This window comes from Pteropus alecto, unplaced genomic scaffold, assembly GCF_000325575.1.
Source record: "Pteropus alecto unplaced genomic scaffold, ASM32557v1 scaffold269, whole genome shotgun sequence".
NCBI lineage: Eukaryota > Metazoa > Chordata > Mammalia > Chiroptera > Pteropodidae > Pteropus > Pteropus alecto.
In genome coordinates this window covers 2,483,929-2,509,304 of record NW_006443566.1, presented here as the reverse complement: position 1 = coordinate 2,509,304, position 25,376 = coordinate 2,483,929, and the positions used below count along the sequence as shown (strand labels likewise).

At 33.6% G+C, this 25,376-nt stretch overlaps 1 protein-coding gene and 1 pseudogene across 1 annotated transcript in view; one reads left to right on the top strand and one right to left on the bottom strand.

Moving 5' to 3' along the window:
* The window catches only part of ZNF438 (zinc finger protein 438), a 94,583-nt gene that overhangs the window by 35,227 nt on the left and 33,980 nt on the right, over positions 1-25,376 (top strand). The window lies entirely within an intron of this gene.
* On the bottom strand, positions 13,895-14,016 carry LOC112472850 (annotated as a pseudogene).

The following is a 25,376-nucleotide window of genomic DNA, read 5'->3' as shown; positions in this document are numbered from 1 at the left end:
TGTGAAAGAGGGGAAGGAGGGGTAGAGGAAATAAGAAAGAGGATGGCATTATACCTTAGCTGTAGGTGTATTCTCAGAAAGATCAATAATAGGAAGAATGAAAGTTGAAGATCTGGTTACCTTAAAACTATCTGTGCCCACATATTTCTTGGAAAGTCTTCATTAGCCTCAAATGTCCCTCAATTTGTGGACCACTGATATAGAAGATAGGTGGAGCAGATCCATCAGACGTATAATTGTAAACACAACAAGACACCCAAACTAATGAAGTAAAACCAGTGTTTTAAAGGTTAAGCTTTTCTGAAATAAAGCTGGAATCTGAATATTGAAAGGGCAGATTGTGTGTCTGTGTCTGTGGTATATTTGTTGGACATCAGAAGCAAAGAAAGATTCCTTTGGGGAGCCAGACAAATACATTGAGTTATTTATAAAGGAGGAATTACGTGGTACTCAGATCTCATGCAATGCAAGATAATGGAATATACTTAAAAGATTTTCAAGAAGAGAATATGTAACTTACAGATTTTTTATATCCATCTAAACAGTTCTTCAAGTTTAAATCAACAGGCAAATAGTTTTTAACTTAAATATTTTCTGAAAAATTATTCCTTTGAGCCTTTATAGAGGTAATACTGAAAGATAGAATTATTTTTATTTTTATTTTTTTAACCTGGCTTTGTAAGGTAAAACTATACTTGGAGCTGTCAGAACAAAATCTGGGCAAGACGTTGACTTTTCCTTCTCCCAGTGGTGGAACCTTTTTATCATCTGTAATAGAATTTGCAGGATTCTGATAATCCTACTTCTGAGAGAACTGATCTATTTCTCAGGCCTTTGGGTTTTCCAAGGAGTAGGAAGAACAGTGGACTTTTCAATAATCTCCTCATTGACGGAAAGGATCTGAGACAAGATGTTTGAGTAGATCAACCATATAAATATACTTGTTTGCATACAAGTTTGGCTGTTTAAACATAAAGATGAAGCAATAAGTGTCCATACCAATCTCAAAAGGTTAGTTCATGACAAAGTAGCATCTTGGGCATAGACTTTGCTGATACTATTAATGCCATTATCAAAAACCTTCCCAACAAACATACTTTGCTTTCTTTCAGGCAAAATAAGTCAAATCTGTAAAAGGTATGCTTGAGTATGAAAAACTCCGAATATGTTTGGGGTAGTGAAAAAAGTAAAATATAACACTCCCGTCACTTTGGAATAGAACAATATAGTTTGTGAGCTGTAGTAAAAAAACAAGTATTCTATATTTCTTTTTGTGAAGACATCTGAAGAAGAGTATTTATTATATTTTTATTTTCCAGTTGTAAAGAAGTTCAGTATCTAAACCGAGTTTTCTCCTGCTTATACCCTGGTATTTCCATTCTTGACTTATATGCAGATGAGAAGAATAGAAGTCTATAATAAGTTTATCTGCAAGAGCACTTTGCTAATGGTGCTCTTTGCTACTGATACCGCCGCCAGGGTATTGGATATTCAGGCCACAAACTAGGTTCTTTGGTTTGATTGTCCAAAGGATGCCAACTCATATCCACAGAGTAGGTAGACCTGCCAAGTAGATGATGAAGCTTTATTAGTTTTGCTTCCCTCAGAAGAAAAAAGGATAGTACAGCAACTTCTTGAGAACAAAGTGCCTATAAAGGAAATAAAAATCAATCCAGAAAAAACATAGGGACATCTAGAAACAAAACAAAACAAAACCTGGAGTCATTTTTAGCCCCAGATCAACAATTAAAAGAAAGGGCTCAAAGGTGTTTTGTTTCCTACCTATGTTAGTATGCCTAATGAAGGATGAAGAAATATTTGATTTGAACAAGTTACCTTTACCCAAATATGCTGTCTCATGGCTTTGCTATGATACCTTGCATAAGATTTTTTAGGAAGTGTAGAAATAACTGGCTAAAGAATTATTAATAAGTCTGGGACTCTCTCCCCCACCAATGACTCAGTGGAAGAATTTAGAGCTGATTTCAGTGAGAAAACGTCCATCCTTCAGTAAGGTAGAAAGAGACCAGAAGGAGAAGAGAAAGGGGACAAACTGGCTGGTGGTATTAATAACGAAGAGGGAGAAAAGGAGGAGGAAGAGAGATAGCTGGGAAAAATGGAAAGTACAAACAAAAAGGCTTAAAACTCAGTCTGCTCCTAATAAGGATGAGCATAGAAAATCGGGAAAGTCACAGAAACAACAAAAAAGTGATGAAACATTTTAAGTGAAGAAGAAAATAACATTTAGTGAAGAAGGGAAGTTGATTCACCAATGTAGAAATCCGTTGTGAAGGATACTAAGGAAGAGGAGCATAGTAGTGTCATCCTTAATAAAGCAAAAGAAAGCTTCAGGAAGAAGACAGATTTGACCAAGAAGAGTGTAGGAAGAAAGTTAAGTCATATGGACAGATGTCATTAAAAAAGCAAACCAGAAGAGAAGCCAGCAAGAGGCAAACAAAGGCCAAAGCTGGAGGGAGATGCCTTTTAGGGTTGGGGTGGGAGGAATTTGTTCCGTATTCTTTCAGATCCTGGTAAATACAGAAGTCTGAAGAATCAGACAGTGAAGATACGAAGAATGAAATTAGTGATGCCAAAAAGAAGCAGAGAATGAGAAAAAAGTAACAACAGTTAAGTGGAATAAGTGAAACAAGTCATAATAGAAAGAAAGCTGAGTGAGTAATCTAAGAGCCTTTGGATACAGGCCTGTCTTTAGCAGAGAAAAAAGAGCTTGTATTATATTTATTCAAAAGTCAAAGCTAAATACTTCTTTCTCTACTCTTCTTGAAACCCCTTGTCATGATTATGTGGGCCAGAAGTCAAGAAAGAATTGGCTTTAGAACAATAGTTAGGTAACAAGAGCCTTATGCTTAAAGAATCAGCGCAACTCCAGACAGAAGTGATCGTATATCTAACCCATCATCCTCCTGCCCCATCACAGAATATACTTAAAATGAGAGTGGATTATAGAAATTTCCTGATCTCTTTCCAGCACATATGCTCTTGGATTAAATCCATTCCTTTATTTTACTGCCAAGTTAGAGAGTCCTTGTCTCATTTTTAGAAATTCTTGTCCTGCTTACTATGCAGTATGTACTATTAAACAGAATTGCTCAGAATTTCGATGTATTTAATATTTCCAAAGAGTGAGTATATAATGGAGCAGCCCTCATAAACAGTGAGTATTTTTAATTGAGCCTATAATAAGCCTATATCCCATTTTAAATAAAAGTACATTTAAAAACAAATAATAAGCCTATATCCCATTTTAAATAAAAGTACATTTAAAAACAAATTTAACAAAAGACATGTAAAATCTCTATGTTAAAAGCAATAAAATACTACTGAGAAAAAGAAGAATTGAATAAATGAAGAGAGAGGACATGTTCACTGATCAGAAGACTCAATTAGATGACAGTTCTCCCCAAACTGATCTATAGATTCAACATAATCCTACAGGCATTCCCCCGCCCCGCCCCCACCAAATTGACAAACATTCTAAAAGTTTTATGGGAATGCTAAAGACTGAGAATATCCAAAACAATTTTAAAATCGTAGCTGGAGGATTTGACTTTATAACAACCATAATGCTATAATAACTAAGACAGCATGGTGCTGCTATAAGGATCAACAAATGAATCAGTGGAATTGAATAGAGAGGCCGGAATAGACTCACAGTTTATAGTCATTTGATTTTCGACAACGATCCAAAACAACTGAGTAGGGAACGGAAAGTTTTTTAATAAATGGTGCTGGAAGAAGTTGATATATGGGAAAAATAAATCCCAATTCCTACCTTGTACCATGCACAAAAATTAATTTGAGATGGATTATATTACTAAGTATAAAAGCTAAAATCATAAGACTTTTAGAAAAAAGAATTAGAGAATTTTTCATGACTTGGGGATAGACAAAGATTTAAATGCAGAAAGTAATAACCATAAGAGGAAAACATTGTAAATTAGACCTTACCAAAAAAAAGAAAAAAAAGTTATGCTTATCAAGACGCCATTAAGAAAAAAAAAAGACAAACCACAGACTGAGAAAAATATTTGTAAAACATTTGTCAGAGGAGGCTACACAGATAAAGATTTTATACAACTCCATAAGAGAAATGCAATCATAAACAAAAAAGTGGGAGGTAGAGGACAAACTGTTTGAAAAGACACTTTATAACACAGACATACCACAACAGAAGATATTCAATGGCCAGTAAGCATGTGCTCAACATCATTAATCAGGGCAATGCAAGTTAAAACGATAGTAAGACACCCACTTAGACACCCATTTTAGCATGACTAAAATTAAATAGGTTGATAACACCAAATGTTAGTAAGGTTGTTGAGTAACTGGAACTCATACATTGTGTGGGAGGGTTAAATGATACAACCTCTTGGGAAAAAGATCTGGAAATTTCTTATAAAGTTAAACAACTTACCTGATGGCCAAGCATTTCTGCTTCTAGATATTTACCCAAGAAAAATGAAACTATTAAGTCCACGGAAAAATATATTCATGAGACATAAACAGTATGTGTACATGTAGCTTTATTCATAATAGTAGCCAAAAACTAGAAACAGCCCAGGTGTCCATCAATAAGAGAATGGATAAACAGACTGTGGTGTATTCATAACATGGAATACTACTCAGCAATAAAATGAGACGAACTACTGATACCTGCAGTAATACAGATGAATCTCATTATACTAAACGAAAGAAGTCTTATATAAAAGAATACGTACAGTATTACTCCATTTTTGTGAAAGTTCTAGAACAAGCAAAATTTATCAATGAGGGAAAGGAATCAAAAGATTGGTTGTCTCTGTGAGATGGGGCAGGAAATGACTGGGCAGGATTATGAAGATACTTTCTTAGGAGTGATGGTAATGGTTTGGCTTACAAGGTATATGCATTTTAAAAACTCATGGAATGGTACACTTAAGATTTGGGCATTTCATTTTATATAAGTTTTAATTCAAAAGAATGAAAAAAGAGCTTTAACAAATATCACAAGTAGATACTATTTTATACGCACCAGTTTGGCAAAAGTATTGGCAAGGAAGTGGAGCATCCTGGTCTCTTACCCTTGTTAGTGGCAGTGTAAATTAGATCAGTCATATAGAACAGTTTGTCATTATGTAATTTGTGCATATACCAACCCAGAAGTTCCACTCTGAGGCATAGAAACTCTTGTAAATGTACACAGAGAAACGTGCATGATGATGTTCCAGAAAACTGGAAAGAACTCAGATATCCATCAGTGCCAACTCAGTGCCAACAAGAGAAGGCACAAATTGTGTTATATTCAAACTATCATGGATGAATCTCATGATCATATAAGAATACTTCCAGTGTGGTTCCAACCTGTAATTCCATCCAGAATCTTGTAAAATTAAATACTATATTGACTAGGGATGCATATGGTAACACTATAAAGGAAAGCAAAGAATTCAAGATAGTTGGGGAGAAGACATGGCAAGGAAGGTTGGAATTAGACTGGGAAAGGCCATAAAGATGACTTCAAAGTTACTAGGAATGTTCTGTTCCCTAAACTGGGTAGTGGGATGACAGCTGTTCATTTTTTTTAAACTTACACATATGTTAAAATATTGTTTGGTATATTTTCAATATTTTACAATTTTATGAGAAACAAAACATATATTTTAAAATTAAATGATCTTTAATAATTCTTCATTAGCAATAATATAATATGCAAAATGTAAGAAGTTGGCTTTCTGATATCATTAATTTAGTCATTTATTCACATGTTTATCAAATACCTATACACAGCCCGATAGGGATGTGGCATTGGTTAAGCCCTATTTGGAGGCTGCTGTTTTGGTAGCTGTATCTTAAAAATGAATTAGAAAAACTACTGAAATCTAGAATGATTACAGTCTTATATAGGCCCAGCTTTGACCTCACTCCCCTAATGCTAGTCCATGGGACTTCTCAAAGGGACACTTTTATGAATTGGAGTTGGAATGTCACTTGAACTGATCATTGACCAATCACTAAATTATCTTTCAGTCATGTCACGGGGGATGTCTCCCATAGTGTATTTACTTGAAAATTAACTGTGATCAAAAATTTTCAAGAAGCTGTGGCTAACAGATCATTCTTCTGTTGAATCTTAAACATTTTCAAGGTATTCATAGATTTTTCATTTTAACATTTCTTACAAAATCTGTGAATATTTTTCATTAAATCAACTTACCAGAAAATAAAGGTTGAACTCTGTACCTGTAATGTGGTCCTAAATTTGTAGCTTAAAATTAAAAAGGCTACCCCAGCCCTTTACTCTTTATAGATATTCAAACATTCCTTTGGATGCCAGGTAAGAAATTCATAGTGCCAGATATCCAGCAAGATGACAGTCTGGTTGCCCATATGAAGTACTTAAATATACCCAATTGCAATTCCAAAGTCTTATTGCTTCATTTATCACAGGAAGTGCCAGGGTTCTGAAATATTCTATAAGTAAAGCTACTCTACTTGCATCAATTCTCATAGGAATGACCAAGAATATTATGCCAATTCAATCCTAAGTATTGAAGTTAGGGTTATAAATGACATTTAATAGTATGATTTATTTTCTATCTTAAAGTTTATGGGGCACAAAACAAGACCCTATCCTTTCATATTGCTTTTTATTTTTAAAGCATCTGAGTCATGATAAAAATCTAAGCTTAAGAACTGTCAGATGATTTATGATATTTCATTTATTTTTCAAAGGGTTGGGGTGTCACCAGTAAGCCTATTAGAATTGTAGGTTTAGAGTTTCTCGATTTTAAAAAAGACCAGCTGCATAAACAAGTGTGTTAGCTTTGTAATTTAATTCTATGTGATTTTTTTAATACTTCAAAGTACCAAAGGAGGCATTTATTCTTAGGTCATAAATACTTTTTTATGTCATTATGATCTCAAACTTTCAAGTACATTTCAAGATCTACTTCTTAAAATATTAATATGTTTTTATTGTGTTCTTTACAACCTCAGGACATTTCTTCTTTTGTCTACCTAAATCTGCCTTTCTTCATGGGCTGACCCCAACAAAGACGGAATGTGAATAAACTGGAAGAAGACTAATTTAAATTGGAATTCTGCAGTCAGGGACGGATAATCTAATTATCTTTGAGAATGTGCTTTAAGCACCTTAAAGCTATTTTTTATTAAACCTTTAATTTTAGATAAATTCATGTGCAGTTATAAGAAATAATATGCATTTCATGTAGTTTGCACAGTTTCACCAAAATGATAACATCTAAGATATTAATATTAATATTACCTAGATCTTATTCAGATTTCTCTCATTTTACTTAAACTCATTTGTATATGCATATATTTAGTTTCTAAGTACTTTTCTTGCCTGTGTAGCTTCTTGTACCTACCACAGTCAAGATACAGAGCAGTTCCATCACCAGGATTCCTCATGTTGCCCTTTTGTAACCACACATACTTACTCCTGGCTTCTAATCCCTGGCAACCACTGTTTTCTTCTCCATTTCTATAATTTTGTCATTTGTCACAGATTGGATTCTGTGTCTGAACTGTATACTGAAAATATATTTCCAGTAAGAAAAAGAAACAAGATTATTCTATTCCTTAACAATAATGCATTCTAATAAGAACTGTCAAGATTGGAGAACATGCTACTAGCTGCTACCAGGCAAGACAAGTCCGTGTTCTGACTCAAACAGATATGCTGTTTAGTTTTTTTTTTCCCCTTCAAAGTGCCTACCATTACTCAAGTAACTCTTTTCATACAACCTATCGTTACTTTTATGCCTGTTTGTTAAATGTAATAAATAAAGCTATAGATATAGATAAGATCTCTTAGAAAAAAACTATAAAGTGAGACCTAATGTTTGCCCTGAGGAGCGTTAAGATTTAATGGCCAAGGATGTCCAGAAAGGCAAGAAGAAAAAAAACTAGGGGTTTCTGGTTCATGGAAATTAAGAGAAAAGAGGATATGAAGAAGGAAATAATGTATGGCTTAAACAGCATCTGTGGATGACTTCGACAAAAGAGGTCTTGGAGGAGTTGATAGGACTAAAGACCATTGGGAGGAGGAATGGGAGATGTGGAAATGGCAGCCCTGTAGAAAAATTTGATGTCTCCTCTTTCATTGATAATTTTATTGATTTGAGTCCTCTCTTTTTTTTTCTTGATAAGTCTAGCTGAAGGTTTGTCAGTTTTATTTATCTTTAGAAAAAAAGGAATATCTAGATAGGCTTCTAGACTATATAGTTGGAGGGAGAGGTGGTGCCAAATGGCTTTGCATATGTTGTTGTATATGTTGTTGTTGTTTTTATGGACAAGACTTGGGTTTCTTTAAAAGGCCAATGCAAAAGATCTGGTTAAAAAGAAGAGGTTGTGTATCCAAGCTAGAGAAGGAATAATATTTTCATATAGTCGGGGAAACAGGAGAGAATGGAATCCAAGGCATAGACAGAGGGCCTGGCCTTGGGAAGGAGGAGTGGCATCCTCTCTATTGTGTCAGGTCAGAAGTAGGAGGGACTGGAGCACACATTGTTTGTGACAATGGAAATGTGAGTGACTCTGCATCTGATAATTCCTCTTCTCTGGGAAATAGAGGTGAAATGATCTAATAAAGGGGAGTACATGGTGCTGGAGATCTGAGTTGTTAAGGGAAGAGTTGTTAAGTGTAAGTTGTCGAGGAAACTGGCTCTTGTGTTTGCACATTATCTGGGCAGTGGGATTCCTAGTTGACTACAAATACATTTTTGAACAGTTGCATGATTTGAGATGATGAGGATGTTGGATGCAGAGAAATTTTTAGACTTCCATACACACGGCTCTTCTATTTCTCCTGGGAATGAAGTCAGTATTAAAGCATAGAGAGAGAGAAGGTATAAAGTGCTGTAATTTGGAAAATTTTAAACAAATTTTTAAAAGCAAATATTTGTTCATAGTAGTCTCTTATGATCCTTTGTATTTGTGTGGTATCAGTTCTGATGTCTCCTCTTTCATTGATAATTTTATTGATTTGAGTCCGCTCTTTTTTTTCTTGATAAGTCTAGCTGAAGGTTTGTCAGTTTTATTTATCTTTAGAAAAAAAAAACTCTTAGTTCTATTGATCTTTCTATTGTCTCATTAGTCTTTATTTCATTTATTTCCACTCTGATCTTTGTTATTTACTTCCTTATACTTATAAACTTTGAGCTTTGTTCTTATTTTTTAGTACCTTGAAGTATAAAGTTAGGTTGTTTTTCTGAGATAGTTTTTCTTAATGAAGACATTTATTGCTATGAATTTCCCTCTTACAGCTGCTCTTGGTGCATGCCATAAGCCTTAGTATGTTGTATTGGTATGAAGAATTATATGCCAACAGATTGGGTAACCTAGAAGAAATGGATAAATTCCTAGAAACATATGCTCTACCAAGACTGAATTATGAAGAAACTGAAAATCTGAACAGAAAAATTACTTCTAGGAGATTGAATCAGTTAAAAAAAGAAATCCACAACAGTAGCTTCACTGGTGAATTCTTTCAAACATTTAAAGAATTATTAATACCAATTCTCTCAAACTCTTCCAGAAAAAGTAGAAGAGGAGGGGACACTCTGAAACTCATTTTATGAAGCCAGCATTATCTTGATACCAAAGCTAGAAAAGGAAACTATGAGAAAAGAAAATTATAGGCCAATATCTTTAATGATCATAGTTGTAAAAATCACCAACAAATATTACCAAACTAAATCCAACAGGACATTAAATAGTTTATACACCATGATCGACTGGGATTTATTCCAGGGATGCAGGGACAGTTCAATAGCTGCAAATCAATCAATGTGAAAAATGAAGGGTAAAAATCATGTGATCATTGCAGAAAAGTCATTTGACAAAATCAGCATTCTTTTATGATAGAAAACTCTCAAGAAAGTGGATATAGAAAAATGTACCTCAACCTAATGAAGGCCATAGTTGACAAGCTCCACTAAAGGAAGAATTGTTAGCTCTAAATAGAATAAATTTAGTAAAGTTTCAGGATACAAAATCAATATAGGAATATCAGTTGTGTTTCTATACACTAATAATGAACTATAACAAAAAAGAAATTAGAAAACAATCTTATTTACAGTTGTAGCAAAAAGAATAAAATACTTAGAAGAATAAATTTAATCAAGGAGATGAAAAAGCTATACACTGAAAAGTATAACACACTGATGAAAGAATGAAGAAGACACACAAAAAATAGATATTCCATGCTCATGGATTGGAAGAATTGATATTGTTAAAATGTCCATACTACCCAAAGCAATCTATAGATTCAGTAAAATCCCTCTAAAAATTCTAATGGCATTTTCACAGAAATAGAACAAATAATCCTAAAATTTTTATGAAACCACAAAAGATCCTGAATAGCCAACCAAAGCAATTTTGAGAAAGAACAAAACTGGAAGCATCACATTCCCTGATTTCGAACTGTATTACAAAGCTTTAGTATTCAAAACAGTATGATATTGGCATAAAAACAGGCACATGCAGATCAATGGAACAGAATAGAGAGCCCAGAAATACACACACACACACACACACACGCACACACACGCACACGCACACACACACATCTAAACATATCTATACATATATATATTCAATTAATTTTTGAAAAAGCCAAGAATATACAATGGGGAAAGGATAGTCTCTTCAATAAGTGGTGTCAGGAAAACTGGATAGCCTCATGTAAAAGGATGAAATCAGGCCCCAGTCCTACACCAGACATCAAAATTCACTCAAAATGGATTAAAAACTTGAGTGTCAGAACTAAAACCACAAAACTCCTAGAAGAAAACATAGGGGATAAACTCCTCAGCATTTGTCTTGACTATGGTTTTTTTTTTTTTTTTTGGATTTGACATCAAAAACAAAGGCAACAAAAGCAAAAATAAACAAGTGGGACTAATAACTAATAAAGTTCTGCACAGCAAAGGAAACCATCAACAAAATGAAATGACAGCCTATGTAATGGGAGAAATTATTTGCAAACCACATATTCCATAAGGGATTAATATCCAAAATAAGCAAGAAACACATACAGCTCAATAGCAAAAAAACAAAACAAATAACTCAATTTAAAAATGGGCAGAGGAACTGAATAGACATTTTTTGAAAGTTGCACAAATGACCAATGGGTACGTGAAAAGGTGCTCAACATCACTAACCATCAAAGAAATATAAATGAAAACCATAGCGAGTTATCACCTTACACCTGTTAGGATGGCCATTATCAAAAAACAAGAGATATATGCTGGTTAGGATGTGGAGAAAAGGGAACCCTTTTTATTTAGTTGGCGGGAATGTAAACTGGTATAGCCATTTTGGAAAACTGTAAATGGGTTACTCAAGAAATTAAAAATAGAACTACCATAAAATATGATCCCATTGTGGGAATATATCCAAAGGAAATGAAATCATTATCTCAAAGAGGCATCTGTACTCCCATGTTCATTACAGCATTATTCACAATAGCCAAGGTATGGAAACAACCTAACTGTTCACCAAGGGATAAATTTGTCAAGAAAATATGGTGTATATATAATGGATATCATTCAGCCTTTAAAAAGAAGGAAATCCTGTCATTTTTGCTAACATGTATGAATCTGGAAGACAGCTCTATTGATACTGTGGAACATGTTTTACTTGGTTTTTTGTAAAACTTCATATGATTTTTGCATACCTTTATTTAATAGATAAATGTTCTTATTGAAATAACAGTGACTCCCACCTTTTTAACCTGCCAGGAGGATTGCTTTCTCTTACCCATTTGAACTTTTTATTTATTTAATGTAACTGAGAAGTATGAATCATAATCGATGTATTATATTTATTCTCATTTTTTTTAATTATGAAAATTTCTGTTTGCTGGAACCACATTGCTCAAAGATTTTGATACTTTTGTAGTGATTCCCCTGGATATTTTCACTTCTAGAGTACATAATATTTAATCTTGATTTTTTTTTTTATAAGAAAGATAGATTGAATACAATAGCTGTATGTAGTTTTAACTCTTAATTTAGAATTGGCTTAGGAAAAACAATGTTTACACAAAATTCTTTTAAAAATACTTTTAAAATTATGTTTTATTTTCACTGTTTTTATCAAGAGTAGGTAAAACATAATGTGTTTCTGTAGATATAAGTTTTAAACAAATATTCTGTTTAAAACAGTTATTCTCAAGAGAGTGACATATCAGTACAAACAGATAAAGCCCCTCTCTGCTCCCTTTATAAGATTGTAATTCTCCATCCTCCATGCTACCAAACCCCTGCTGAGAATCTTTCATACTGAATGGGTCCCCTTTTCAATATATTCAAGTTGGGAAGTGCCTGCAGCTGTCTCCTTCTATATCATTGCCTCTTTACCCACCTATGTTTGTAGGAGGCTTTTTGCTGAGAGTATAGGAAGAGATGTTTTGTTCTTCCAGATTTTTCTAGACATGTACTGGAGAACTACAGGGGTCTGGGCATTTGCTAAAGCTTGGTCCTCTTCTCTCTTCCCAAGCACTCAGTCAGCTCTTGCCTTCATTAACCCTAATATTCTCCATCTGTCTCTCCAGAGAGTCTTGCTGCTTGCAATCTGTGACCACTTTAAATACGGTCTTTGCTCTTTTCTGTGCCTATAGCCTCAGTTGAACCTTCTTCTCTACTCTCTCATGTGGTAACTGTGCTGTCTTTCTGCATCCAGTGTGTCCCAGGTGTAGGTAGAATGTGGAGAGTTCTAGGATCTTTCTTCTCCAGGCGTGCTCAGTTGGGCCTAGGGAGCCTTAGGAACTAATGTGAAAAACGATAGCCAGGTATACTGTGAATAAGAATAAATGGGCCTGCCATTTGCTTTATTTTGGTCATGAAGACAGTTTCAAAAATCTTTTTGCATCTCTATTGTTATCACTGCCATCTATGTGTACAGTAATTGTGTGAGTAATATTGTGATGTGGTTATCAAAATTGGAAAAAGGCATGATGTACCAGCCTGAAAAATATATTTTTAGATTCAGGCTTGTGCTCCCTGGTGGTTACCATGACTGCATAAGCCACAGCTCCTTCTAAAATACTTTTGTCATACTTAACTTCTTCTCACTTAGTTAGATCATATGGTTTAGTGTCATTAATTTGGAATGGAAAGCACCCTTATATCATTAACACTACTCCTTACAAGTTTGAAAATGATTCACTATGCAGTATGAAAAAGTACTTTTATTACTTTCAGTAAGAGGACATATGATATAAAGGCAGTTATTCAGGGTAAAAATGAAGAGTGAGTAGGAATGACGACTAGGAAACTAAAAGTAAAAAGTTATTTTCTGAGATTTATCATTTCAAGTATTAGGTTTGGACTTTGGATTTTATTTTTTTGGAACTATAAAATCTCAACCCAGAACCAGGTGTTCTGTATTTTATTGAATTAGAGACTTTTGATGTATTTTTGGATTCTAATTTTCCTGTTGCCCAAGTAAAGATGGCAATGATTTAGTAGCAGCTCACAGAAATTATGTGTGAGGTGCTGAGTGTTGATCATAATAATAATCAGAACTAAAAGTTAAGCACATATTTAGATTTGTAACTTTATATAATTCAGTAATCATTATTTAAGTGATATGCACATACATATACTTTGAAAAATCTTAGTATTTTACTAAAGTGGTAAGTTTTTGTATTGTACAGTAGAATAAGTCAAATACCTTCATGGATTTTCCTAAATATTTTACTTTTTTTTCCCCCCCAATAAATGTAAATGTGTCATGATATACAAATAATACTGTTTTGTGGTTTTATCTTTTACTTTTTTAATTTTTTTAGGTGAGGCAACCGTTGGTTGACCTCATAGATTGCAAGGACTTTGTCAGTTTATAATCCCTTATTTTTTATTGTTGACGCTTACAGCACCTGGTCTTCCTAGGCGGTGGTGTCCCATCCAAGTACTAACCAGGCCCGACCCTGCTTAGCTTCTGAGATCAGACGGGATCGGGCTTGTTCATGGTGGCATGGCCGTAGACTGTGGTTTTTTCTTACGTATGAAAATCCAGTTATCTTTTCTAAGTATGCTGATGTCAACAAATTTTATCTTCTAGACATTTTGAGGGAAATAACTGCAAACTTTATATAAGAATAATAAAAAGATTTTATTAGATAACTTTTGCACATTGATGTAGTTGTCATAATTTCAAGATTTGCCTCTTAAGGTATACTTGAAAAAAATCTGTAATGGATACTACTTCCCAAAGTACATATCTTAAATGAAATTTCTTAAGCATAAAATTTATTTTTGCTTTATCAAGTGATGTGATCTTTCAGAAAGTTCTTGGGCAAACTAAATTTCAATAGTAGTTTGAAATAACATTTTTACATTTCACTGTGCACTTGTATTAACATTTTATTTGCAGAGTGCTTTGTAGTCATCTGTTTACACCATGCCCATATGATAAATATGAAATTAATCAGGAAAGGTAGAACAGCTCTATTTTCTACTTTGCTCTCCTTAGAGTTCTTCAGAAGAGATGTGTCTAATAGCAAATCCAAAATGAGTACTTTACTGTCATGCCTCTTATCATCAGGGATAGAATAGATGGAGTGCTGAACACTTAGAAAGGAGAACATTCTCTTGAATACACCAAAACAGCGTGGGTTCTGTTCCTACCCTGTAAATCATGTAGACCTACAAGACATATATGGAACAGAATACACATTCTTTTCAATGCAATATCAGTCTTTTTCTAGGATAAACTATCTGTTATCCCATAAAACAAGCCTCAGTAAATGTAAAAAGGGTCGAAATCATGCAAACTATGTTCTCTGACCACATAGAATGCAATTAGAAATAAGTAAAAAGAAAATTTGGGAAATGCACAAATATGTGGAAATTAAACAATATATTCCTAAATAGCCAATGGTCAACAAAGAAATCACAAGGGAAATTAGAAAATACCTTGATATAAATTAACCTAAAATATACTAAAATTTAGGATGCAGCTAAAGAAAGCAATGTTTAGAGGGTAATTTATAGCTATAAATATTGACATTTTGTTAAAAAATGAAGATCTAAAATCAATAATCAAACCTTTCACCTTAAAGACCTACAAAAAGAAAGCAAAGCAAACAGAAGGAAGAAAATAATAAAACTTAAAGCATACATAAATGAAATAGAGAATAAAAAAGAAATAGAGAAAATTGATGAAAGCAAAATTTTATTCTTTGAAAGATCAATAAAATTGACAAACCTTTAGAATGACCAAAAAAAAGAAGAACATTCAAGTTCTCTACTACCAACCTTACAAAAATAAAAAAGGAATACTAGGAACAATTGCATGCCAAAATATTAGTAGTTTGAATGAAATGGACAAATTCCTAAAAAAAAAAAAAAAAACTACCAAAACTAACTCAAGAAGAAATAGAAAATCAGAGCCTATAACAAGTAAAGCACTTGAATTATAATAAAAAAAGTTCCAACAGAGAAAAGCCCAGGTTCAGAAGGCTTTACATGTGAATTTTATCAAAGATTTAAACAAGAATTAATACCAGTCTTCACATAGTCTTCTGAAATTTAGAAGTGGAGAAAATACTTCCCAATTCATTCTATTAGGCTAGTATTAACCCTAATGCCAAAACCAGACAAAGACAACACAAGAAAACTACAGACCAATATCCCTTATGAATATAGATGCAAAAGGTTCTCAACAAAATACTAGTAAACGAAATATACTAACATGTAAAGAGAATTATAAACAAAGACCAATTGACATAGATCTTAAAAATGCAAGGTTGGTTTAACATAAGAAAATCAATCAATGTAATACATTATATTAATAGAACAAAGAACAAAAGCCATGCAATCATCTTAATAGACACAGAAAAAGCATTTGACAAAATGCAAGTCTCTTTTATAATGAAAATACTCAACAACATAGAAGTAGACAGGAACTTCCTTAACATAAGGAAGGGAATCTGCGAAAGTCCCACAGCTAATCTACTTATTGGTGAAAACTTTCCTCGTAAAGTCAGGAACAAGACAAGGCTGTAGACTCTTGCCTCTTCTATTCAACACTATAGAAGACTTTCTAACCAGGGCAGTTAGGCAAGAAAAAAAAAGGCATCTAAATTGGAAAAGTAGTAGTAAAACTCTCTATTTGCAGATGACGTGATATTGTATATAAAAAACCTCAAGGAATCTACTAAAAAACTGTTAGGATTAATAAATGAGGTCACAAGGCTAAAAGATACAAGATTAGTATAATTATCAATTATATTTCTATATTATAATTAAGAACTTAAGAAAAATAAAATTACAATGGCATCAAAAAGAATAAATACTTAGCAATAAGTTTAACAAAAGAGGTGGAAGACTTGTACACTGAAATTTAAAAACATTGTTGATAGAATGTAGAGATGTAAATAAATTGGAAGATATCCTTTGTTATTGAATTGGAAGACTTAACATTGTTAATATGGCAATATTCCCAAATTAATCAAAAATGTAATGCAATCTATGAAAATCCCAGCTGTCTCTGTTTTGTAGAAATTGATCTGCTGATCCTAAAATTCATATGGAAATTCAAGATACCCATAATAGCCAAAATAATCTTAAAAAGAATAGAAAGGAAGACGCACTTCTCAATTTCAAAACTTAACATAAAGCTATAATAAACAAGATGGAGTGGTACTGACAAAAGCATAGACATATAGATCAATGGTATAGTATTAAAAGTCCAAATAAACTCTTAATTGATTTTCACCAAAGGTGTCAAGACAATTCAATGGAGCAAAAAAATAGTCTTGGCAGCAGTGGTCCTCAAATATCTGGTTATCCACATGCAAAGGAATCAAAGAGGACCCCTGCCTTACATTATATACAAAAATTAACTCAATATGGATAAAATACCTAATTGTAAGAGGTATAACTAAAACTATATAAAACTCTGAAAGGAAAACTTAGGCTGAAATCTTTGTGACCTTGGTTTAGGCAGTGGTTTCTTAGATTGACCTGAAAAGCACAAGCAACAAAAGAAAAATACATAAGCTGGACTGCATCAAAATTTAAAACTTTTGTGCTTCAAAGGACACCATCAAGAAAATGAAAAGACAACCCAAAGAAAGGGAGAAAATATTTGCAAAGCAGGTATCTGCTGAACGACTTTAATCAAGAATATATGAAGAACTCTTAGGACTCAACAACAAAAAGAAAAATGACCCAATTTAAAAATAGGCAAAGAATTTAAATAGATATTTCTCCAATTATGCCAAGTAAAAGAAGACACAAAAGGCCACATGTTGTATGATTTCATTTATATGAAATTTCTAGAATAGGCAAATCTACAGACACAGAAAGTAGATTAAAGATTTTTAGGGAAAAGGGATGGGGTGACTGCTAATGGTATGAGGTTTCCTTTTGGGTGATATTCTGGAATTAGATGGTGGTGATAGTTGTACAACTTTGTGAATATACTAAAAAACAATAAATGGTACACTTTAAAAAGGTGAATTTTTTGGTATGTGAATTATATCGGAAATATAAATTAGTATTAACTGAGCTCCTCCTAGGTGTTCTGTTATCGTGAAGATGCTTAGGGTACCATATGAACACGAATGTGAACCCTTCCTTCTAGAACTTCTTATCTGTTGGGGGTACTAGGCATCATCTAAGTAAAATTATAATTGTGATAAATTCCTGAAAGAAAAGATTCAGGATTCACAGAGATTATTAACAGGAATATCTGAGCCAGACTAGGTCAGAGATAAGGAGGTGATATTGCCTAGAGATCCAAAGGATGAACCCAAGTTATTGAGAAGAAAAGAAGCATTACAGGGAAGGGGACCAGCATGTATAAAGACCGTCGACAGAGCCAAGGTATGTTCAGAAAACTGAAGGAAGGCTAGTGTGACTGGGACACAGAAAGTGAGGAATACAGGATGAAACTGAAAAGCAGACCACGACTCGACTGTGCAGTACCTCATGGGCACGTTATGGCTTCTCATGGTTTTCAGTCTGAGGTGGCTTGTTCTGATTTCTGTTTTGAAAACATCACTGGCTGTGCTAGTTAGAGAAGAAGCAGTAGAGAAAGCAGTGAAAAGAGTATTCAGTTGTCGTGGCAGGAAAGGATATGGCAACCGGTACCAGTTGATAGCACAGATGAGAAGAAATGGACGTATCTGAGGGCTTTTTAGGACATATTGACATGATTTGGTGAAAGCCTACATCTGGGAAGGGAGAAGAGGTGTAAAGCAGGACTCCTAGATGTTGGACTTTCGAAAGTGAATGGGCAGGAGGGCCATCTCTAAGGCAGAGACTTTCCTTCGGTGTACATTTTGTTAGGAACGACTTCTAGTAACATGAATGGATTTTTTTTTCTGTCAGGAAATAGCTTTTCACACATAATATAGAACTACATAATTTACTGATAGCAGATATTTTGGGAAAGTAAAAAACAGGAGTTTGAGAAAACTAGACATTTTTAAAAATATATTTGCCAGATGTATTTTGCTCTAGGAGTCTATTTTGTCCTGTAATCCTCAGTGCCTTATTGTAATGTACTTGACCTTGCTGACGATCCCCAGTGCTATAGAGACCATCTACCATTTAAGTTTCCTCATTTTGATGTAAGTAATGCTAATAGACTCTGAAGTAAATTTTTGGCGAGTAACTACCTTCCAATGAAGAGTAACTGGAATGAATTCAATTTTAATTCATTCTTATTTCCTTGGCTAGCCAAAGTCTTTAAATGTCAAGTTTTTCAAAGAGCTTTTTATACTGCAGTTATGTAGAGTAAAAGTGTTTTATTATAATTTCTAAAATCTACTTTGGCAATTTAAGACTGTACTGAAATAAATTTTTATCTATACTCTAAATCTTTTTTTTTTCAAATGACCCTTGAAGAGTTAGTTATTCGGCATCTACTTGGATTTGGAATGTCACCACACAGAACCAACTGTCAGGTAAAGACCTGGAGAGGAAAATGGGTCATGCAAATGGGTTGTGATTTAAGTTACACTGTAGCTGTTACAAGAAAGGTATCATTATTACTGTTTTATTGCTAATGTACCAGTAATAGACAAACTTTATGGATCTATAAATGCCATTCGAGTAAGCAAAGCTTGAGGCAAATTTAAATTAGGAGAATTAAGAGTCATTTAGAGAAAATCATAGTGACCTGCCTTTTGCAACCCTCTTCTGGGGCATTTTCACTAATGTTTATTCTGGTGAGCCAGCACACACAGGGGAGAGTCAGGGACTATCATTCCCAACTTTTCCATAACACTGAAGCTTGCATCCATTTGAATCAAGTTTCTATTTTTCTTGCTGTCAATATAGGCTTAATCTAAGGATTAGCTCTTTACTAATAACCATTAACTATATTACATTGTTTTCCATAGGTGCTTATTCTAAGAATTTGTGTGCTTTAATTTCTAAGAATTGTTATTTGAAACGGGAACTTTAAGAAAAGATTGGGGAAATTTCGAGATTAGAGGCATTGTTGTTAAGAGCAGAACCCAGTGCCTAGCTTCAAATTTCAGCTCCACCATTGACTAGCTCTTTGAGCTTAGAAAAGTTACTTAACCTCCAGTTCCTTATATGTAAAATGGTGATTATAAAATACACATTCCAAGGCTGTGGTGAGAATTAAATAAATTAGCACATATTAAAAATACTTAGGACACTGTTTAGAACACAGTAAGCTCAAAATAAATGTTAGTTGCTGCTACTGTTGTTACACCAATAAAATAGCTCTCTAACTCTCACTTGAAAATTAAAGTAAGTCAGTTGTAGTTGTTGTTCTGTTGATTTTGTTTGTTGTTTGGGCCTTTTTGGTGGAGTAGGGACAAAGTTACACAGATAGTAAGTAACTGATTGATATAAGTCAGGTTTACTAAAGAGTTGGTTTAGGTCAGGAGATCGCAAACTGTGGCTCTCAGGCCAAACTGAGCCTGTTTTTGTATGGCTTGTAAGCTAAGAATGGTTTTTACATTTCTAAATTATTGAAAAAAAAATCAAAAGAAGATAGTATCTTCTGACACATGAAAATTATATAAAATTAAAATTTCAATATTCATAAATAAAAAATGTTTTATTGGTACACAGCCACATTTAGTCATTTCTATTGTATAGGGCTGTTTTCATGTTACAACATCAGAAAGGAGTAGTCGTGACAAAGACTGTAGGGCTCACAATACTGAAAATATTTACTATATGGCCTTTTGCAGAAGTAGTTTTCTAATGCCTGCCTTGTGGGGTTATTGATCGAATGAGTGAACTCATGCCTTTTACACTATCCTACTTTGGCGGACATGTAAGCTTGTATAAAAAAAGTGTGTGACTTTAATTAGCCTTGTGGCAGACAACTTTTGATTTAGAAAAAGTGTAACTTTCTAGGATACACTCTGTAGTATTTGATTAGATTATCAGTATGAACTCGTGGTTTTTTTTATGCACACACACAGATAAAAAGATATAGAAATACACAGATGTTTATGTATGCATGGATTAGGATACCTACATATATTTCTAGCTCTGTCACTGAGAGGGCCTAGGAACAATGACACTCCTATTGAAACTGGCATACAAGTTTCCACCTATTGAAACTGGCATACACGTTCATGAGTAGATTTAATTCAATTCTAGTAGATTGTATAAGTGAAGATATGCCAAAAACCATACATTCAGTAAAGAGTATTATGATTTGGATTCCTCTCAAGAATTATCAAAATGAAAATCCAACTGTGTATATGTGTGTGTGTGTATAAGGCTGTTTGCCATCCCATAATCTTTTTCAAAGATTCTTGAAGTAAAATGAATTCTGAAACAATTAGCTAATAAGATGAATTTTTCGATGATACCATATTTCAAGAATATAGTATTAGAATCCCATTTCAAAAGTTACTTGTGGTTATTTTTTTTTTTAAGGCTTGGTGACTCAGAGCCTTATATTTATAAGACAGTTGAAACTCTTGAGGCTTTTAGTAATTGTGCATAGTGAACATATGCCTTGATTTTGTCAGACTGATCATTTAGGCAAATAACTTTTTCTTTGATCCTCATGCTATTTTTAACTGTGATATGTATCTTTTTTGATTGATTACATAATCTTTACATAGGATCTGTTTTGCCCTTGCATATCTGTAAATCTTGCAATTCCTTTTGTTTAGGCTTATGTCTTTGAAAGTATATTTATCAAATACTTTTGGAAGACTTCTTCCCTCTGAGGCCCTGGGACTGATAGGAACAAGACAGACCAGGAACCTGCCCTAATAGAGTTTCGAGTCTGTCAGGGAAGATAGACATTACCTTAATATAAATATGATCAGTGTTGGAAAAGGAGAATTAAACTGTGCAATAGGAACATAGACTAAAAGGGTCTAAACTAATTGGAGAGAGTAAGAAATATTGTTTCTTTAGACAATTTTTTTTGAGTTTTATGCTGATTTTGAAAATCTATCCTTAAATAAATGTATCTTACTAAGCAGCATTTTGAGATAACATAGGGAAACAAGAATTTTAAGAAATTACATCTAATGTCTATCTTATTCATATAGGCATAATATACTAATTGCTTTTTATTGATAGATATCAGATGATGACTTTACGAACCTCATGCATTTGATTTTGACAAAGTTATTTATTGAGACTATGGTCACTGTGAATTTGGGATGAGGAAAATACAAAAAGTGAGAAAAGACTACCATTTAGTGTGTTAATTACTACTTGAAAATCAAAATATTTATTTGTATTTCTTGAACAAAATGTGTTTTAAAGTAGATTCTAAGTAGGGTTTTTTTCTCACACTTTTAGAACAGTTATCTATTGTATTTAATTGAGAAATAGATGTCTGTGTACATTTGACCCTTGATCAATGCAGGGGCACTGACCCCCAGCAGTCAAACCTGCATATAATTTTTGACTCCCCAAAAACTTCACTAATAGCCTACTGTTGAATGGAAACCTTATTGATAGCATAAACAGTCAATTAACATTATTTTATATGTTACATATATATTGTATTCTGTTATGTTATAAAGTTATAAAGAAAATCATAAGAAAAATACATTTACAGTACTATATTGTTTTTATCGATACTGTAAATTTATGTCATCTATTTACAAGATGAATCATCTGTCACTACTTACATTAATACTATCTTATGTAGTGCAAAACACTGTAGATGTTATACATATTACTAACAATAGACATCAAAAATGATAAGGTAACATGAAAAAGAAATTCATATTTATTTACATGTATAACAATTCATGCTTGATAATGAAGAAGCAGCACCATGATTGCTTTATGATAGCCTAGTGTAATTGATAACAATTGCTTCGTGGTAGTGAGAAAATCTCCAAAAATTTTTTCAATATATTTATTGAAGAATATCTGCAAATAAGTAGACCTACGCATTTCAAACCCATGGTGTTCAAAGGTCAGCTGTACACACACACACATACACACACACACAATGTACAAAGAAAAAGGGGAAGTTCCACCAGCCAAGTGCCAAAGGTACTCAGTGATGACAAACTGATCTTTCTCTGTGAGAATACAGGTTTTTTTTTTTAAGACAGATGGGATCAGAACACACCCACTCTCCCAGTTTGCTTCACTTGTTATTTCATGAACATCTTTCCCTGCCAGTGTTTGTTGAGAACCACCTGTCTTTCTAGATCTGCTTCATTCTTCTTGCTCATATCATTGATAATGTTTTTAGTAGTATATCCTCAAGGTGAAATATTCAAAAGTTTTACAAAAGAGTGCAGAGTGGAAAGGCAATCACCATCCCAAAAGTGCCTCCCAATTTTCCTCTTTCCAGAGGCAGCCACCCTTAGCAGTTTCTTATCCTTTGAAATTATCCTTTTATTTTTATATGCCTTTACATAATTAGACTAAAATTGATCCCCCACCCAGTCATTTATAGAGAAACTGAATGTTTAGGTTATTTATAGCAACAACCAATTGATTTTGTAATATCAGTGTTGGAGATTGAAATGAAAAGATTTCCCATTAGTTTTCTTTCGGTTTTGGGATTTCTTGCTGTGTGATTGTTAGAGGATATAATCTGTAGGTGTACAATCTTTGCCATCATTTTAGATCCTTAAAATGTAACTGAATGTTCCCAAGAGAAGCCCCACAAGGCCCTGCATGCCCCAGAGCAGTGCCTGCCACCCACTCTCACGCCTGTCTGCTTATCTCACTGTCTGCGTTGTGAATACAGACCTAAGTCTTGGGGAGCCCAAGAATAAAAGGCCTTGATGCTTTAATCTCAAAGCTAATTGAGGAGTTTACAGCTAATCTCTGAGATGCCTACAGTTGTTTTAATCTGGAATCACTTGAGTTAATTTAATTCCCTCAACTCAGTTTTGATAGTGCCAGAGCTTGGGAAATGGGGTGGATAGCTGAAGTGGCAGTTTGTCAAAGGAGACCAGAGGTGGGAGTGGGTACCAACCCCTATCTGAGCCAACTTGGAGCTCAGAAGATGTTATGTATTGAAGTACTTTTCCTGGGTAGTTTGTGGGCTGCTAATGTTATAAAGTAACCATATGAACAAAGATTACCTAGAAACCCCCTGCCTCTCTGATAAACTCACCAGAGAACATGGGGTGATATATGTTTTGGGAAAATAGAAAGTTGTCTGAGGAGCCCTAGGCTGGTGCTTCCTATTTATAGGCACTATTTACTTTTGTACAAATTATATTCCTCAAAAAATGCATAGAAGTTAAGTGTGTAATGCTATATAAGAAGATATTCCAGAGTAAAACATTATACAATTTCTTAATGCATCATTTTTTGTTATAGATATATGCATAGTATAAATATAGTATACTTTGTAAATATCCTTTAATTTCATTTTTTCACATATACATGCTTGACTAAAGTCCATTGTACTTCCAATAAAGGTTAAAGATTTGCCTACTTAAAACATCATGAACAATTGTCATTTTTGCCTAAAGTTATGTTGTTTACAAGACCTCTGCTTCCTATCACTAGTATAATCACATTTACTTTTTTAAATTGTAGTAAAAAAACACATAACATAAAATTTATTATCTTAACCATTTTTAAGTGTACAGTTCAGTAGTGTTAAGTATATTAACATGGTTGTGCAACCCATCTCTGGAATTTTCATTTGTAAAACTGAAACTCTATACCCATAAAACCACAAATTCCTATTTCTCCCTCCCCCCAGCCCCTGGAAGCTACCATTCTACTATCTGTTTCTCTGAATTTGACTACTCTAGATACATCATATAAGTAGAATCACATAGTACCTGTCTTTTTGTGACTGGCTTATTTCACTTAGTATAATGTTCTCAAGGTTCACCATGTTGTAGCATGTTTCAAAATTCATTTTCTTTTTAAGGCTGAATAATATTTCATTGTGTTTATATACCACATTTTGTTTATCCACTCATCTGTCAATGGATACTTGGGTTGCTTCTTGGGTATTGTAAATAGTGCTGCTATATAGAACATGGTCGTGCATATATCTCTGAGATTTTGCCTTCATTTCTTTTAGATATATACCCAGAACTGGAGTTGCTGGATAATATGGTAGTTCTAGTTTTAATTTTCTTAGGAACCACCATACTGTTTTCTATAGCAGTTGCATCATTTATCATTCCCACCAACAGAGCATTAAGGTTCCAATTTCTCCACATCCTCATAGTTGTTATTTTCATTTTTTTTTCTTTGATAATAGCCATCCTAATGGATGTGAGGTGATATCTCATCATGGTTTTGATTTGCATTTCCCTAATGGTAAGTGATATTGAGCTTCTTTTTTATGCTTTCTGACCATTTTTATATTATCTTTGGAGAACTGTTTATTCAAGTCCATTGTCCATTTTTTAATCAGGTTATTTGTTTTTTGTTGTTGAGTTGTAGGAGTTCTTTATATAGTCTGGATATTATTCTCGTATCAGATATATGATTTCACAAATATTTTCTACTATGCCGTAGGTTGCCTTCTTACTTTGTTGACTGTTTCTTTTGATGTGTAGAAGCTTTCTATTTTAATGTAGTACAATTTGTCTATTTTTAACTTTTGTTGCCTGTGCTTTTGGTTATATTAACCACATTTACATTTAATCTTTTGTGCTCCATTAATTTTTCTAAAATAAAGCAAAATGTAATGAAATATTCAAATAATTATGAAATCACTGTTGCACAGACCAAGATGGCCACTGCCTCAACATGAATTCTTGGCTGCCAAACAGCACCATCGTGCACGAGCTTAAACAACTGTTTTATCAGCTAATGTGAAAATATACACATTTGGAGTACAAAAGGTAGTTTGAGATGTGGATCTATAAAGTGTAAAGAAATAGATGGTAGGAACACAGTTAAATACATGAAGATAGAGGATCAAGAAAGCCC